Source organism: Juglans microcarpa x Juglans regia, chromosome 5S (genome assembly GCF_004785595.1).
Source record: "Juglans microcarpa x Juglans regia isolate MS1-56 chromosome 5S, Jm3101_v1.0, whole genome shotgun sequence".
Taxonomy (NCBI): domain Eukaryota; kingdom Viridiplantae; phylum Streptophyta; class Magnoliopsida; order Fagales; family Juglandaceae; genus Juglans; species Juglans microcarpa x Juglans regia.
Window position 1 is genome coordinate 21,981,480 of NC_054603.1, and position 15,415 is coordinate 21,996,894.

Here is a 15,415-nt window from a genome sequence, read left to right on the forward strand (position 1 = left end):
TCCAAAAGTATGGTGAAAAGAAGAACTCCTAGGGAAGAGAAGGGTTTAGCAAACCATGCATTTACACACACACACTCCTCACATGCCACTTGGCACACATGTAAGAGATTGAGGAGGATTTGAGTTTAATAAAAGACTTTATAGCCATTAGATACATTGAACCAAGACATAAAATGGAGGTCAAAAGGGGAAGCAAGTTTCAATTTTGGAAGAGGGAGCTGCCACATGTTAAAAATGGTACTTTTGGTTCCCAACACAATCAAATGATGAGCTATAGGAAGAGGTCATAGGGCTACACGCCATTTGGCATCCATGCATGTGCTTGATGCATGCAAGAAGCTTTTTGAGTGTCTATAAAAGAGAAGGAGCCGAAAACCCTAGGACCTTTGGCCATTTTGTGCATTTCTCTTGAGGGTTTCAGTCATCACCTTTTTCCTCTAAGTTTCCATCACTTTCTCACCAACCAAACACTCCTCAACATTCTCTTCTTACCCAAACATTCTTTCAAGGATAAGCAAAGTGAGAAGATACTTTCAAGAATAGAAACATAGGAGGTATGAAGCCAACTTTTCTTTTGTCCCACACACACACATGCACGGCTTCAAGAAAGAAGAGAAGTTTCAGTTTAAGCAAAGTTCATCTAGACCTTATGCTCTAACACCCACACACTTGAGCTAGAAGGAGTTCGCTTGTGTTTTGAAAGGTTCTTCCATATGAACCCATGCCTACTCTCACATGGTTAAATTAGGGTTTTCTTCAAAGAAAGATAAATGTAACCCTACTTGTTTTAAACCTTAAAGCATGATATTTTTTAGGTGAGAGAGTCACGGCACTTGTGTTTTCTTAAGCTAGGGTTTTGTCAAAAATGAGTTTCGGATTCAAGGAGGAAGGGCCCGAAAAATTTGGAGTTTTTTTCTTGGAAAGAAAAAGGTGTAAAGAGCACTAGACTTAAACACATGGGTTAGGGCCCTTCTTGAATAATGATCCTATCTAGTATTACACGTGATTTTTCAGCTTGCTTGCTATAGATACATATTTCAGATTTTTGTAAGTACACATTTAACTTGTACTTGGATATTTTATGCATATGGCTTGTGAACTTGTTGGTTGTTTCGATTTTGTATGGTCATTAGTGACATTGTTGTTCTTCCATGTGCTATGAACTTCCTTGGGCATGATTAGTTTGAAGTATGATTAAACTGGTCTAAGGAAGATGTGTATGTTATGAAAAATGGAACAAGAAGCCATGCTAGGGTTTTGGCTTGTACTATGTTTGTTTGAACATGAATATTTGTCATTTCACCGTTTTGGTATGGGACTAAGTTCATGAAAATGTCATTCATAACCACAAGAAAATGTTTCGGCTATCTATGAGTATTCTTCATTAAAGTTTTTGTTCAAAACAGTAGAAAATTCTAAGTTCATGAAAATTGAATGGAATGCATGATTTTCGAAAATAAGAGGTTTCGGCCAACCCCATAGATGAGGTATGATCATTAGTGTTTTAGGTTTAACCCCATAGATGAAGTATGATCATTAGTGTTTTAGGTTTAATATGTTAAGGATGATTCTTGGTTATGTTAGGGTTTGTATGTTTCAGCCCTTTCATGGGATTTATTAGAATGTATGCTCTTGTTTGATGTGAATGCCTTTAAATTGTTACAAAGGAACATGTTCGCATGTTCTAATATTTTCAAGCCGTAATGCGTTATGTATTGCATGCATGAATGTCTCATGGTTATGATGAAGTATTTTGGCATTTCATGTGTCTAATAAAAGTTCTAAGATTCATTGTCATGTCACATGCATTAGCATTTGTGAAAACGCTTTTGAGAGGAAAAGAGTCATTTTTTTAAAAGTAACGTTTTTATCACGACCCCAAATGCTGGGACGGGGAAATGTCCTAGTGGAACTCCTCTATCATCTCATGAGTGTTTAAAAATGAGGGATACCCCTAGGTCGACAAAGTACTGTCGGCAGATATCGAATGGTTCCTAAAAGAAAAAAAGGACACCAGAGCGAGATCACACCTAAAGCTAGTGGGTGCACCTATGGTGAAGGCGAAATGTGAGCTGCAATATATGAAAGACAAGACATAGTCACTTTGATCAAAGTGGTCAATGGCTGATGTGGTAACTAGCGGGAAACACATGGTGCATAAGGGAGCTGAGGTATCCAATTATATGTTGTAAGTCAAGAAAGGCCACGAGCTCATAAGTATGTTAATGAACAAGTATGAAATAAAGAAAGAATGTTTACGAAAGCAGAAGGTATGAAATGTCATGATTTTACACGATGTCTTTTGAAAGGTCAAGTGCATACGTATAAGTTCATGTCCATGCATTCATTATTAAGTTTGCTTCATATGTTTATGATATATGTTGCACTTTATTTCTTTACTTACTGAGATTTCTCAAAATTTTACTGTTGAATTTACCCACTATCATTCCCTACTTGGAATTATACAAGTTGTGACAGTGTAACCCCCGCTCATTTCTTCTTACGTAAGCTTCTCTCTTTCTTACGTAAGGCTCCTCCTTTCTGAGGTAAGCAAATTCCGATGACGGAATTATGCAACAATCCACCATTCCTTCTGGCGACTGCGAGCATCGTCATGTGTGCCGAACCATGATGACGTGTCTCTTGAGATATTAGGTGACTTCTAAGGCACGCCCAGTGTTTTAAATGTACTGAAATATTTATATGAGGTGTTTCCAGTATCATTGAGTTAAACTTGTTTTTAAATGAGACAACTATAATATTTTGAAGAGCTCCAAAATACTATAATTGTCGGAGATCATTTTAATATTAATTATTAAAATGATTCCAATTATTTGAAATATTATGGGATTTAAATTATGTTGAAAGCTTTAATTAATTTAATGGTTTTATTCTCTTAAAGATATTAAATAAGTCTTCATCATTTTATTAATGAAATATTATTTTATAAACTAAAGTTAGTTTAAAATAATATTTACCTTAATTCCTCTAAGTGCTTTTAATTAAGTTAATGTTTATGCATTTTCAAATCAGTATTTTAATCCTTCGTCGTTGGATCGTTTTGAGGACCCCAAGACAAAGGGATTGGATTATAAACCCAAACCCTCTCTCTTTCCCCTCACTTTTCTCGCCCCTTTCTCTCGGCTTGCATAGCACGCAGCATTCCTCTCTTCTGCCATAGCTTCCATCGCACAGCCCAGCACCGCCATGCGTCGGCAGCCCTCACCGCAGGCACCACCAGCTCCACCTCACTCCGGCGAGCTCCCCCATCCCGGTATCTCTCGCTCACGCTCTCCCTTTCTCCCTTTCGGAAGTGTAATGCCAGAATGGGCATGATGCCCATTCCATCACCGTGCGCGACTCCTACGGCCACTAGGCGCCACCATGGACCTCCCCTTACCTCCCCCTTCCTCCCCCACCTGACCCAAAGCCCATAGCCTCTCTCTAACACACTGGTTTCCTCCTCACACACGCATGGCTTTGCACAGCTCTCACTGCCGTGCACCGCCACCCACTGTGGGTAACCACCGTCATCAGCCTCCTCAGGCCACCACCAAGCCAACCCAACCACCCAAGGCCCCGATGTGCCACCCATGCACGCATACTCTCTCTCACTCTCTCACGGCTTCTCCTCCACCGTGCGGTTAGATCCGCCGCCGTGAGCCACTGTGGCGCCACCTCAGAGCCACCGTGGCGTCACCTCAACGCCACCACGAGATCTACCGCATTTCCCTTAGCCAAGCCCTAGGTCCAAACCACCACTTTATGTGGTGGGAAATCATTGCAGGTGGACAGTCACTGTGCGTGACTGACCGCCATTGTACACGGCTAGAGCCACCATGTTATGCCCCTCACCACCATCACGAGCCTTTCCAAGACCACACTTAGCTATCTAAACGCCCAAATAGTCAATGTACGTGGGTTAGCCGCCACGTACGACCTCTCCAATGTCATTGGCTGTGACGATCAGCGAGCAACGTATGGGTTATCCCGTCGATGGTATAACTCTCTATCCCTCATTAATTATGTTAGATATTGATTAGTTTATTAGGTTGTGGACTGTGCTGTTAGTATTAAGGGAATGACTGTGTAGTATGGAGATGTACTATGTAGCGAAGTGATGGGCGTTTTATGATGTGTTGTGTTGTGAAGTGTTGGGCATTCTATGTGGTGAAGTGTTGGGCTTATCTGTGTAGTACGTTGTGAAGTGTGGAGCATAGTTGGGGATTGTACTGTGCAGTGTAATTGTGGGGCATGTGCTGTATGGATGGAGGGGTGTTGTGTGGAATGGGAAGAGTACACGCTGAGTGTACTCTGTGTGGCATGTTAGGTATGAAGGGAGTACCTGTAGAATGTACTCCATATGGTGGAGCGATGCACCATACGGCGGGTATGCCGTAATGGTGATGTGGCATAACGTGTATGGAGTACACGTAAAGTGTACTCTGTATGGTGTGATGTGTGTAACGGGAGGATGGAGCGATGCACCATATGGCGGATATGCCGTAATGGTGATGGGTTGTAACGTGTGTAAAGAGAGTACACGCAGGATATACTCCATGTGATGGATTGATGCACCGTATGGCGGGTATGCCATAATGGTGATGTGGCGTGTAAGAAGAGAGTACACGCGGAGCGTACTCTATATGGTGGAGTAATGCATCGTATGGCGGGTATGCCATATTGATGATAGGTTGTAACGGGTATGAAGGAAGTACATGTGGAATGTACTCCATGTAATGGAGTGACGCATTATACGGCCGGTATGCCGTAGTGGTGATGTAGCGTAACGTGTGATGGAGTACACATGGAGTGTACTCCATGTGGTAGAGTGATGCACCATATGGCGAGTATGCCATAGTGGTGATGTGGCGTAACGTGTATGAACGTAGTACACGAGGAGTGTACTCCATGTGGTGGAGTGATGCATCGTATGGCGGGTATGCCATATTGATGGTAGGTTGTAGCGTGTGGAAAGGGAGTATAGGTGGAGTGTACTCCACGAGGCAGCGACACTCCGTGTGACGTGTCACAGAGATAAGGATGGTTGTGCAGTTGATGGGCGTAGAACGTGGTGAATAGTGTCGGGAACTGTGGAACAGTACCCCGAAATAGTTGTGATGTGGCCTGCAGTCTAAGGTGACAGGCGTCACCTTAATTGACTTACGACTGGAAGTATAGGTGTAGTAGCAGAATAAGTGTAAGAGTGCGCAGTGGAAGCATGACTGGGCAACGTCACGAAGTGACGTGGTTACTGATAGTCGTGCTTACGATGTATAAGGAGTTAGCTTTGGAATGGAGTAACGGGAACGTGACGAGATGTCACGATGTGACGGGAGTGCTTGAGGAACCGTACTCATGATGAGTAAGGAGTTGGCGTAGAAGTGACGTAACAGGATGTCAGGTGACGTGACAAGGTCACGGTGTATCTTGGGAGTAGTCTCGAGCTATGTGACGTGACATAAGACGTAGTGGGGAACCGAGTCTTGTCACGTTAAGTGTTGGGATGAACTATAAGAAAGGACGGCTAGCATGAAGAGTCATGCTGACCAGGTCAATAGAAGATTGGTATCGGAGTATGTGCTTGTTTACACAAGCAGATGATCAACGTGTTATATGTTGATCTTATGTGATAAGAGGTAAGGCACATGTGTAATCTGGTTAGACACATGTGCCGAACGGATTCACCATATGTAATGGGTAATCTGTCATGAGCAAAGTTACACAGTGCTTAAGCCTCAGAGTTGGCTTAGAGCCGTGTGGCTTGTATAGATGAGAATAAGGATTTAGTATGGGCTAAGGTGCATGAAGGTAATGACGGGTGCATTGTCTAGGATTGGGATGCGTGACTTAGTTAGTCTGAGTCATGCATCAAGATGAGTTCAATGAGGAGAATAAGACGAATGTTTTAGTGTCTTAATCCTAAGATGAATCATGGGTTCCCTTTAGTGAATGAGCACTCGAGGCAGGACTTTGAGTTGGAAGATGTAGTGACCGTAAGTGATCCCCGAAGGTTGTAACATAGTGAAAAGCACGTAAGTGCACGGGATAGAAGGAGAGTGTTTCAAGTATAGTGTAGTTCTATTTCTAGTTCAGTTGTTTATGCATTAGATAGAGAATGACGTTAAGGTGATGTATGCATGTAGGTTGCCAGCTGACACGCGCATGAATGGACAACATGGTACGAAAGTAGCATGGAGTCCAAGTAAGTATTACGTTCATGCCCTTCTAGAGTTTTCTAGAAATTACGAAATGAAAATAAAACGCTTCTCTTTAAGAAAATGCTTACGAAAGAAGATGCTATGCTTTCAAATGTATATGTACGTACGGCCCCTCCATGAAAGCCCCTTTTTATGCACCCAAAGTATTAATTGTACGCATGCGAATGGATAACTATAAGATGTATCTATTGTACATATTTTTAAGAAAATCCATGAACTGATGTAAATGCACAAAAGACGAGCTTGAGCCGACGCCTTCACGGATCCTAGGAACTGACGCTCTCGCGAGCGCTACGAGGTGATGCTCGTGGATGCCGCGAAGGCCGACATTCAAGGTGATGCTTACGGATGCCGTGAAAGGCGAAGTTTAAGCCCATGCTTTATGTTTTATGGACGGTACGAACTGATACTTTTACGAATGCCACGAGGTGATGCTCGTGGATGTCGTGAAAGAGGACGTTCAAGCCCATGCTCACGAAATGATGTTTTCTCACGAAAAAAAATGTTTTCTCATGAAAGGGCTGTTAAAGGAAAGAAATAACTGAATGAAAGCTCCAGCTCTTTAGAGCTGACATGAATGAATGAAAGAATGAAAGGAAAGTATGAAATGTATGAAAATACGTAACAACCACATGAATGAATGAAAAGGGGTACCCAATGAATGAATGGGCAAATTGCAATGCTGGGCAGTAGTACTGGTAGTGCACCCAGTGCTGCACCCTAAAGGAATGGGGTTCCAACCCGTGGCCACGGGTGAATCCATTGGCCATAGGGCCGCTAACCCTAACACATGGGGCGTAACAGTGTGTACTGGCCTATGAAAGTGAAAGAAAGAATGTATGTAAGTATGTATGTACGTATGCACGAATGCACTTTAAGAAATGAAGGCACTGACGGGGGACATGTTTTACGAAAAGAAAGTCCTTTTTTTTAAAAAAAGAAAAATCCCATCCAGTGATGTTTTCAAATGAACGCACGTATGCACGCATGCATGTATATATAGTATGTACGAATGATGAATGCATGAATGAAAACCTATGTCGTTATATTTTAATTGTATGAAGTAATGCTTACGAGTCTTCGACTCATTTTAGTTTTTATGCATGTCCCTCTCCCCTCACAGGGACGGAATGAGAAGTACGCATTAGGACAGACACGGCCATGGGGAAGAGCACGGAAGTCTAGGCATGGGTTTTAATCGTACGAGGGACCATTTTATTGTAAGATTAATGTTTTCCGTTGTAAACCTCTTTTATTGTAAAAGCACATTTTATTTTATAAACGTAAAGTCTTGCACTCTGGGAAAAAGCAAAAAGTTTTAAATCGGACAGTTATTCCCGTCGTCCTTTATCAAAATATTTTATAAAACGTCCCACCACAAGGACGAGCATTATAGACAGGTTTAGTCAACACAAATGACGAAGCGCAAGAGGACAACACCTCCTCCAGAGAGGATCGTGCCTAAGATGGTCATAGCCCCTTCTGAGCCTTCCATTTGGGGCCATCTCGAGTCGATTGATAAAGTAATTATTGAGATAATTGAAGACATAGAAAATTTTAGAAGGTCCCATAATAGGGACAAGGACCGGGCTTCAGAGAAGTGAGTGAGGCCAGAACCTCACTGAAGATCAAGAATGATGTTATGAGACCACTTTTGGGAAAGGACTTTCTATTTAGCTTTAATGTTTTGGTAGTTCTTTGGAAACTCGTAACAATTATATGTCTCTTATGGATTATGAACTACTATTGGGATTTTATGTCTTCATTACCATGACTAATGTTCCTTTAATTGACTTAAGTTCACTTTCCGTCGCGATATACTGCATGTTGTTAGTTATCAGGTGCATTGCATCTTATTTGTCATGTACGAGGGGCAGGTGACCCTAGTGTTGCATGTCCCGGTATTTCAATTTCAGCCAAATCCCAAACGGGGGCTGGGGCCACCACATCAATTCATGCCATATTATATGTCAAGTCACGTAATACATATTTATGATTATGATTATGCATTCATGTCTTTACTGCCATGCCTGCATTTGTAAACTGTATATTAAGTTATCTGTCAACTTGTTGAGATTTGTAATCAAATCTTACCATGGTAGTCTCAACTACCATTTCCTCCAAAATGGTAGATTATGTGCCAAGATCAAGAGATGCGGTAGAAGATCTTCTGAAACCGGTCAACTAGACAATGATGGCATGACGCGGAGCCCATCGCTTCAATGCTTAGCTTCATCGATAGTATTATGGCGTCATTGACCGAGTTGCATAAGCTACTTGATGGATTAGCCTATTAGTTACCTTTATTTTACATGTACTTAAGGAGTTGTGTCTGCAATATTCTTTATGTTACAGACCTGTTGGACGAATATTGTAACCTTTGGATACCAGCTCTCACGTGAATTTTATGAAGCATGTTTATATTTGATATATTACTTCTGGTACATAGTATTGCTCAAAGAAAAACAAATTATCCGCTGCGAATATTGTATATTGCTAGATGCATGCTAGGTGCATTGCATTTTTAATTCTCATGAACCGGGGCAGGTAACTGGTGTTGCATGTCCCGACGATTCTCATGTGAATTTTATGAAGCATGTTTATATTTGATATATTACTTCTGGTACATAGTATTGCTCAAAGAAAAATAAATTATCCACTGCGAATATTGCATATTGCTAGATGTATGCTAGGTGCATTGCATTTTTAATTCTCATGAACGAGGGCAGGTAACTGGTGTTGCATGTCCCAACGATTCAGAGTTTGTTTGGTCCCAAGCAGAAAATGGGCCGTCACATTTGGTACCATGCATTAATTGCTCTAATCTTTACTTAGAATCAAACTTTTTTCGTTGCGATTACTGCATACTGCTAGAAACGTATTATGTGCATTGCATTTTAACTGTCATCAGCGAAGGTGTGTAGCCTTAAGTTACATGTTCTAACGCTTCAGTATCCATCAAATCCCAAGCAGGATCTGAGGGCGTAACATATATGTGTATAGACTATTTATCGATAGCCTCTTTTTATATATCCTCTTATTATAATATGTGATGTATGAAATGAAATTGGTTGCATATTTCTAACTGTTATATGTAGTATCTCCATGTATTAAATGAATAAATCAATGATAAGATAAGGAAATAAAAGACTAAATGAAAAATGACAGGAAATGGACTAAACTGTATTTTTGTCTGTTTGAAGAAAACTGCATATAAAGTGCCATGACAGTAAAAATGGTAACCATGATGCTAAGGGGTGGATTGCAATGCCGAAAAGAAAGACTGGCAATGCACCTACTGATGCCTATTCTCAAAACTTAGTTTTTAGCCACTAGCAATGGAAGAACATGACAACAAGGATTGCTAACCTAAAATACGGGACTTAATAGTATGTACTGACCATGAGGTTAAAAGAGGAAAGAATGTTACAACACAAATGAGATTGATGTGACTACACAATTAAATTGTATGATTGAGGCCTTGAGAAATCAAGGGGATGTATGCATACCGATTAATGTGATTGAATGTGATGAATGTGACTTCGAAAGTTCTTGCGAAAACCTTTGTTTTTATATGTTTACTGTATGAAGTAGTACTTGTTGAGTATTCAACTTATTTTTATTTCAATGAATGGTTATCCAAAGAAATGCTTAAACTGAGGTTTGAAGCCACAGAAGGAACTTAGCTTAGAGAGAAGAGGCAGATGCCTAGATAATGTACATATGTTTTCGTTTATAATTTTAATAGAATAAGACTTGAGGAAATTTTTAACAAGAGCTTCCACAAACTCTCTTTTTGTTTTTCATAAATTGCGTTTTATCTAATGAAAGGAGATCTTGTATACCTGATGCTTCATTAAGAAAATTCTTTTACAATCGAGTTTCATTCTACTCCCTCTGTTATCTAAAATAACTTATTCTTAAACTTAGGGCACTCTCAATGACTTCTCTATTTTGCAATTTTATGTAAAATAACTAACAATATGTCAAAATAAGGCTTTCATTGAATTATGTAATATCAATGTAAAATACATTTGAGCCAAAGTGCTTTTGTACATTTAACATATTCATCTATGTATCATTATTTATTATTTTTTTACTTGCCCCAATCCTTTTTTATATATATTTCTCACATTTACACTTTTAATTATAAAAACATGCAAATTTCAAAATATTATTAGAATATTTTATCGTAATAAAAAGAAAAATACTTATATTAACAATTGTGCAAGATATGACAAAAGGATAAAAAGATCACAAAAAATAGAAAGAACGAGTTTTTTCCATTTATTTATTTTTTTTAGTTTTTTATTGAGCTATTGATAATATTTTGTCAATAGAGAGATATTGCGTTCATATTAAAATATGAAAAATATTAAAAAGATATGGAAATATTACACATTTAACGGTAGGTATAAAAAAAATATTTGAAATGAATATAGAAAGAAAAAATCAAGAATATTTAAATGATATATAAAAAGAATAGATAAATTGATGTATGTTGTATTGCAAAAGCCGTTAGCTAAAATAGAAAAAAGTGAGTTTTAATTATTAGATGAGATGAGATGTGGAGGGGACATTTAGACCCCTGGGCTAAGAGCCCGTCTAAGGCCAAGCCCAAATATGAGGCCGAGTCCATCCGCAAGCCTGGGAGACTTGTGGATGGCTTGAGGCTAAGAGCCCTATAGGTAAAGGACTCACAACCACAATTACGGGTGAGATAACCTCGAAGAGTGGGGGATGAGGCCCAAGGCAGAGTATGAATATCTTGCATGAGATAACTCCCACAAAGTAGGAGATATCCTCTCCGTTTAAATGATAGATCACGAAGGATAAGCACAAAGGACTTGCGATCAGAGTTATTCGCCACCATGCCACATCCTTCTATAAATAACTCAACGGAGGTAACATCTTCGATCATGATCTCTACTTTTATATATTTATTCTTATATTGTTACTGACTTAAGCATCAGAGTTTACACAGGGTGACCAGTGCCGTCTCTTCATTGTTGCAGGTATCGTCCGTGTGGTTGGTGGTGTAGAACATGTTCTTAACAATGGCGCCGTCTATGGGATCTTTACAGACTTCAACATGATTTTCACATGCCAACCGTCACGAGAGCACAAGTTGACCTAGATTCGGGACCAAGCATGACAGAGGCAGAAGGAAGATTAGCGGAAGCAGAGGAAAAGCTGAAGCGAGTGATGGCAGTTGTCAAATAGCTGTAGAAAGAGAACGAGGAATTAAATCGGCAGAGGGATAATCCCCCTGTCCAGAATGGGCAACCTGAAGCAGATGCGCATAGTGCCGAAGGAGTTAATAGTGAAGAAATGGAGAAAAAAAAGATGCATGATGAAATACGCAGTTTAGTAGACAAATACGAGGAGATTGCCAAAAGGATGGGTGGCTCTTCTTCCGTGGAGCAACTCCTCACACGCACGGACCTCCCTTACAAATTGACCTATATGACAGGTCTAAAGATCCCATTGATCACCTTGAGAATTTTAAAGCACATATGACTCTCTATGGCTTCCCAAGGGAGGTGGCTTGTCGTGTCTTCCCATTAACTCTAAAGAGAATAGCACGAGAATGGTTCGGAGCCCTTCGCCCCGGATCAATTGGAAGCTTTGAGGAGCTAGCTAAACAGTTTCTTACGCAGTTTATGGCTAGCAGAAGACGTCGTAAACCGGCGGCCTATCTGTTAACCGTAAAACAAAAAAGAGGGGGAGACTCACCAATGAGGATTAGGATGTGAAAATCACATTAGCTGCACTACTAGAAGGAGTCTGGCCTCGAAGCCCCTTCGTGGCTGAACTGGCTAGACGAACTCCATCCACCGTAAGGGAGTTCATGGATCAAGCATATGACTTTGTCAATACAAAAGATACTCTACAAGCTATGATAGAACCACGGAAGCAGGAGGCAAAGGCAAAAAACAAAAACCAGAGCAACTCTAAAGACAAAGACAAGAAACCAAGCGGGCGAAGCCACCAAGAAGATAGGTGAGATCATGGGCGCCAACTTATGCATAATAACCACAGTGTACAAGAAGATGGTAGGAACTCGAGAAAGGAAGAGTTCACACCTGACAAAGGGCGACGCCATTGCACCTACCACCAAAGTTACACCCACTGGACCGAAGATTGCATCACCCTGAAAAGGTGGATTGAAGACATGACTAGGAGTGGGGAGTTAGAAAGAATGGTGGCTGATTACATGAAGCCACCAAGGGAGGCAAATCAGGAAAGACGAGACAGGAGCCCCAAGCACCAAAAATAGGAGGAGCTGAGAAGAAATAACTCCCCACGACTCAAAGGAGATCAGGCGCAGGCCCCCTTGAGCTAAATCCACACTATAGCAGGCAGATTTGCTGGCAGCGGCGCCATGACATCCGGTAGAAAGGCCCATGAGCGAAGAGCAAGTACCATGTGGTATATATGGCAGATCAGTCGTGAAAATACCCTAAGGTGGAAACAACCCTGACCATCTCATTCGGGGATGAGGATTGCAAAGGGGTTATGTACCCTCATGACGATACCTTGGTTGTTACACTACTAATCGCCAACTATAATACTAGATGAGTCTTGGTCGACAATGGAAGCTCTGCTGACATCCTCTTTTGGGACATGTTCGTTCGAATGGGGATCCCAATAGACAAGTTGCGACCATCTCCCTTCCCACTGAAAGGGTTCTCAGGAGAAGCTATTCAATCTGTCGGCGCCATCGCCCTTCCGATAATAGTAGGACAAAGTGCCCACATAGTCACCAACATGACTGACTTTTTAGTAGTCAAGGTCTCGTCGTCTTACAATCCCATATTAGGCACCCAACCCTCAATAACTTAAAGGTGGTCACCTCCACATACCACCCTAAGTTGAAATTCCCAACAGAAGTGGAAGTGGGTGAAGTCCAAGGAGAGCAGATATTAGCCCGAGATTGTTATGTTCAAGAACTGAAGACAGGAGCACTGATGGTATGCTCGGTAGACGATTTGAAAGAGCAATTACCTCCAACACCTCAACTTGAAGAAGGGCAAGACATGGAGACCAGGGATGAAGTTAACCTGTTACAAGCCGAAGCCAACGAGCCTTTGCATGTAGTGAAGTTGCATCCAGAATGCCCAACTGCCACCACAAGGGTTGGCTCCAAGCTCCTGCCAGAGTATCAAGAAGCCCTAGAACAATTGTTGATCAAGCATAGAAATGTATTCTCCTAGAGCCACGAAGAGATGCCCGAGATCGATAATTCGATCATAGAGCACAACCTTTGTGTTGATCTTGAAGCCAGAAAGTACGACAAAAGATGAAGTCATTCAGCGCTGAGAAGTGCACAACGGTAGTAGAAGAAATCGAGAAACTCCTGGCGGCAGGCTTCATACGGGATGCACACTATCTAGAATGGCTCTCCAACGTAGTACAAGTCAAAAAGGCTAATGGTAAGTGGAGGATGTGCGTAGACTTCACCGACCTTAACAAAGCTTGCCCCAAAGATAGCTTTTCACTGCCGCAAATTAACGTCATTGTGGATGCCACAGCCGAACACCAATTTTTAAGCTTTATGGATGCCTACTCCGGGTACAATCAGATTAGGATGAACAAGGCGGATGAGGAGAAGACAGCATTCATAACTGACAGAGGATTCTACTACTACCTAACAATGAACTTTAGGCTGAAGAATGCCAGAGCAACATATCAAAGGCTAGTCATCAGGATGTTCAAGCACCAAAACAGAAAGTCTATGGAGGTGTATATGTAGACGGTTTATTGGTAAAAAGTGAGGATGCTAAACAACACCTAACGGATCTCGGGGAGTCCTTTGCAATATTGCGAAAGTACCAAATAAAGTTAAACCCAACCAAATGCGCGTTTGGGATAAATTCAGGCAAATTTCTAGGGTTCATAGTCTTGCAGAGGGAATAGAGACCAACACCGAGAAGATAGAGGCAATCTTGAGAATGGTGCCACCCCGAACCATCAACGATACTCAGCACCTAGCAAGGAGAATAGAGGCTCTAAACAGGTTTGTGTCTCGGTCCATAGATAGATGTCTCCCTTTTTTTCATGTTCTGAAGAAAATGCACCCTTGGAAAGAAGAATGCGACCAAGCTTTTCAAGAGCTGGAGATATATTTAGCCTGCCCACCCCTATTGAAGCAACCTAATCAAGGGGAAGTTTCGTACGTGTACTTCGCAATATCCTCCCAAGCAGTATCAGCTGTCCTAGTAAAAGAAGAAGAAGGGAGGCAAGTGCCAGTATACTATACAAGCAGGGCACTACGAGGCGCCAAAGTCAGATACCCGCAGATGAAAATGCTAGCATTCTTGCTGGTAGTGGCCGCCAGAAGGTTGCGGCTGTACTTTGAGGCCCACCCAATAAAGGTCTTAACAGAAAACCCTCTCGGAAGAGTGTTGCAAAAATCATATTCCTCTGGGAGTTTGGTAGCGTGATCCATCGAGCTTAGTGAGTTTGAAATCAGCTACTCCCCCAGAAATGTTGTCACGGGCCAAGTATTCGTAGACTTTGTTGCGGAGTTTAGAGGGTTCCACACTGAAACCACAGCCCCGCCGTCAGGGAAGCACTGGACAATCTACGTCGATGGCTCAGCATGCTGTGCTGGCAGTCGCATAGAAGTACATATCATCATAGAAACAGGACAAGACCATTATTTTATGGTGACGCCCGGCTTCAAGGTCACCAATAATGAAGCAGAATATGAAGCCTTGATAGCAGGGTTATCCGCTGCCAGGGCGCTAGGCGCCAGGCAAGTAGAAGTTAAGGCGGACTCTCAAATAGTGGTGAACCAGATCACAGGGGCCTACACTACTAACGGGAAAAAGCTCAAAAAATATCTCGAGCAGGTATTAGCATTGTGCAACCTATTTAAACACTTCACCATAATGCAAATTCCAAGGGGGGATAACTCTGTGGCGGACAAATTAGCAAAAGCGACTTCAACCATAGACGAAGCAGAGTTACCGTGGGAAGCTCAGCAGAGACAAATTGAAGTACCAGCTATTAGGATCTCGATTGCACAGGTAGGGCTCGGAACGCCAGAATGGGCCAAGGAAATATAGGAATTACTGGATATGGGAAAACTCCTTGTGGAGAAGGAGGTGGCAAGGAAGATTAAGAAGAAAGCTATGCAATTTCTCAAAATCGACGGCGTTCTATACAAAAAGGGCTTTGCAACACCC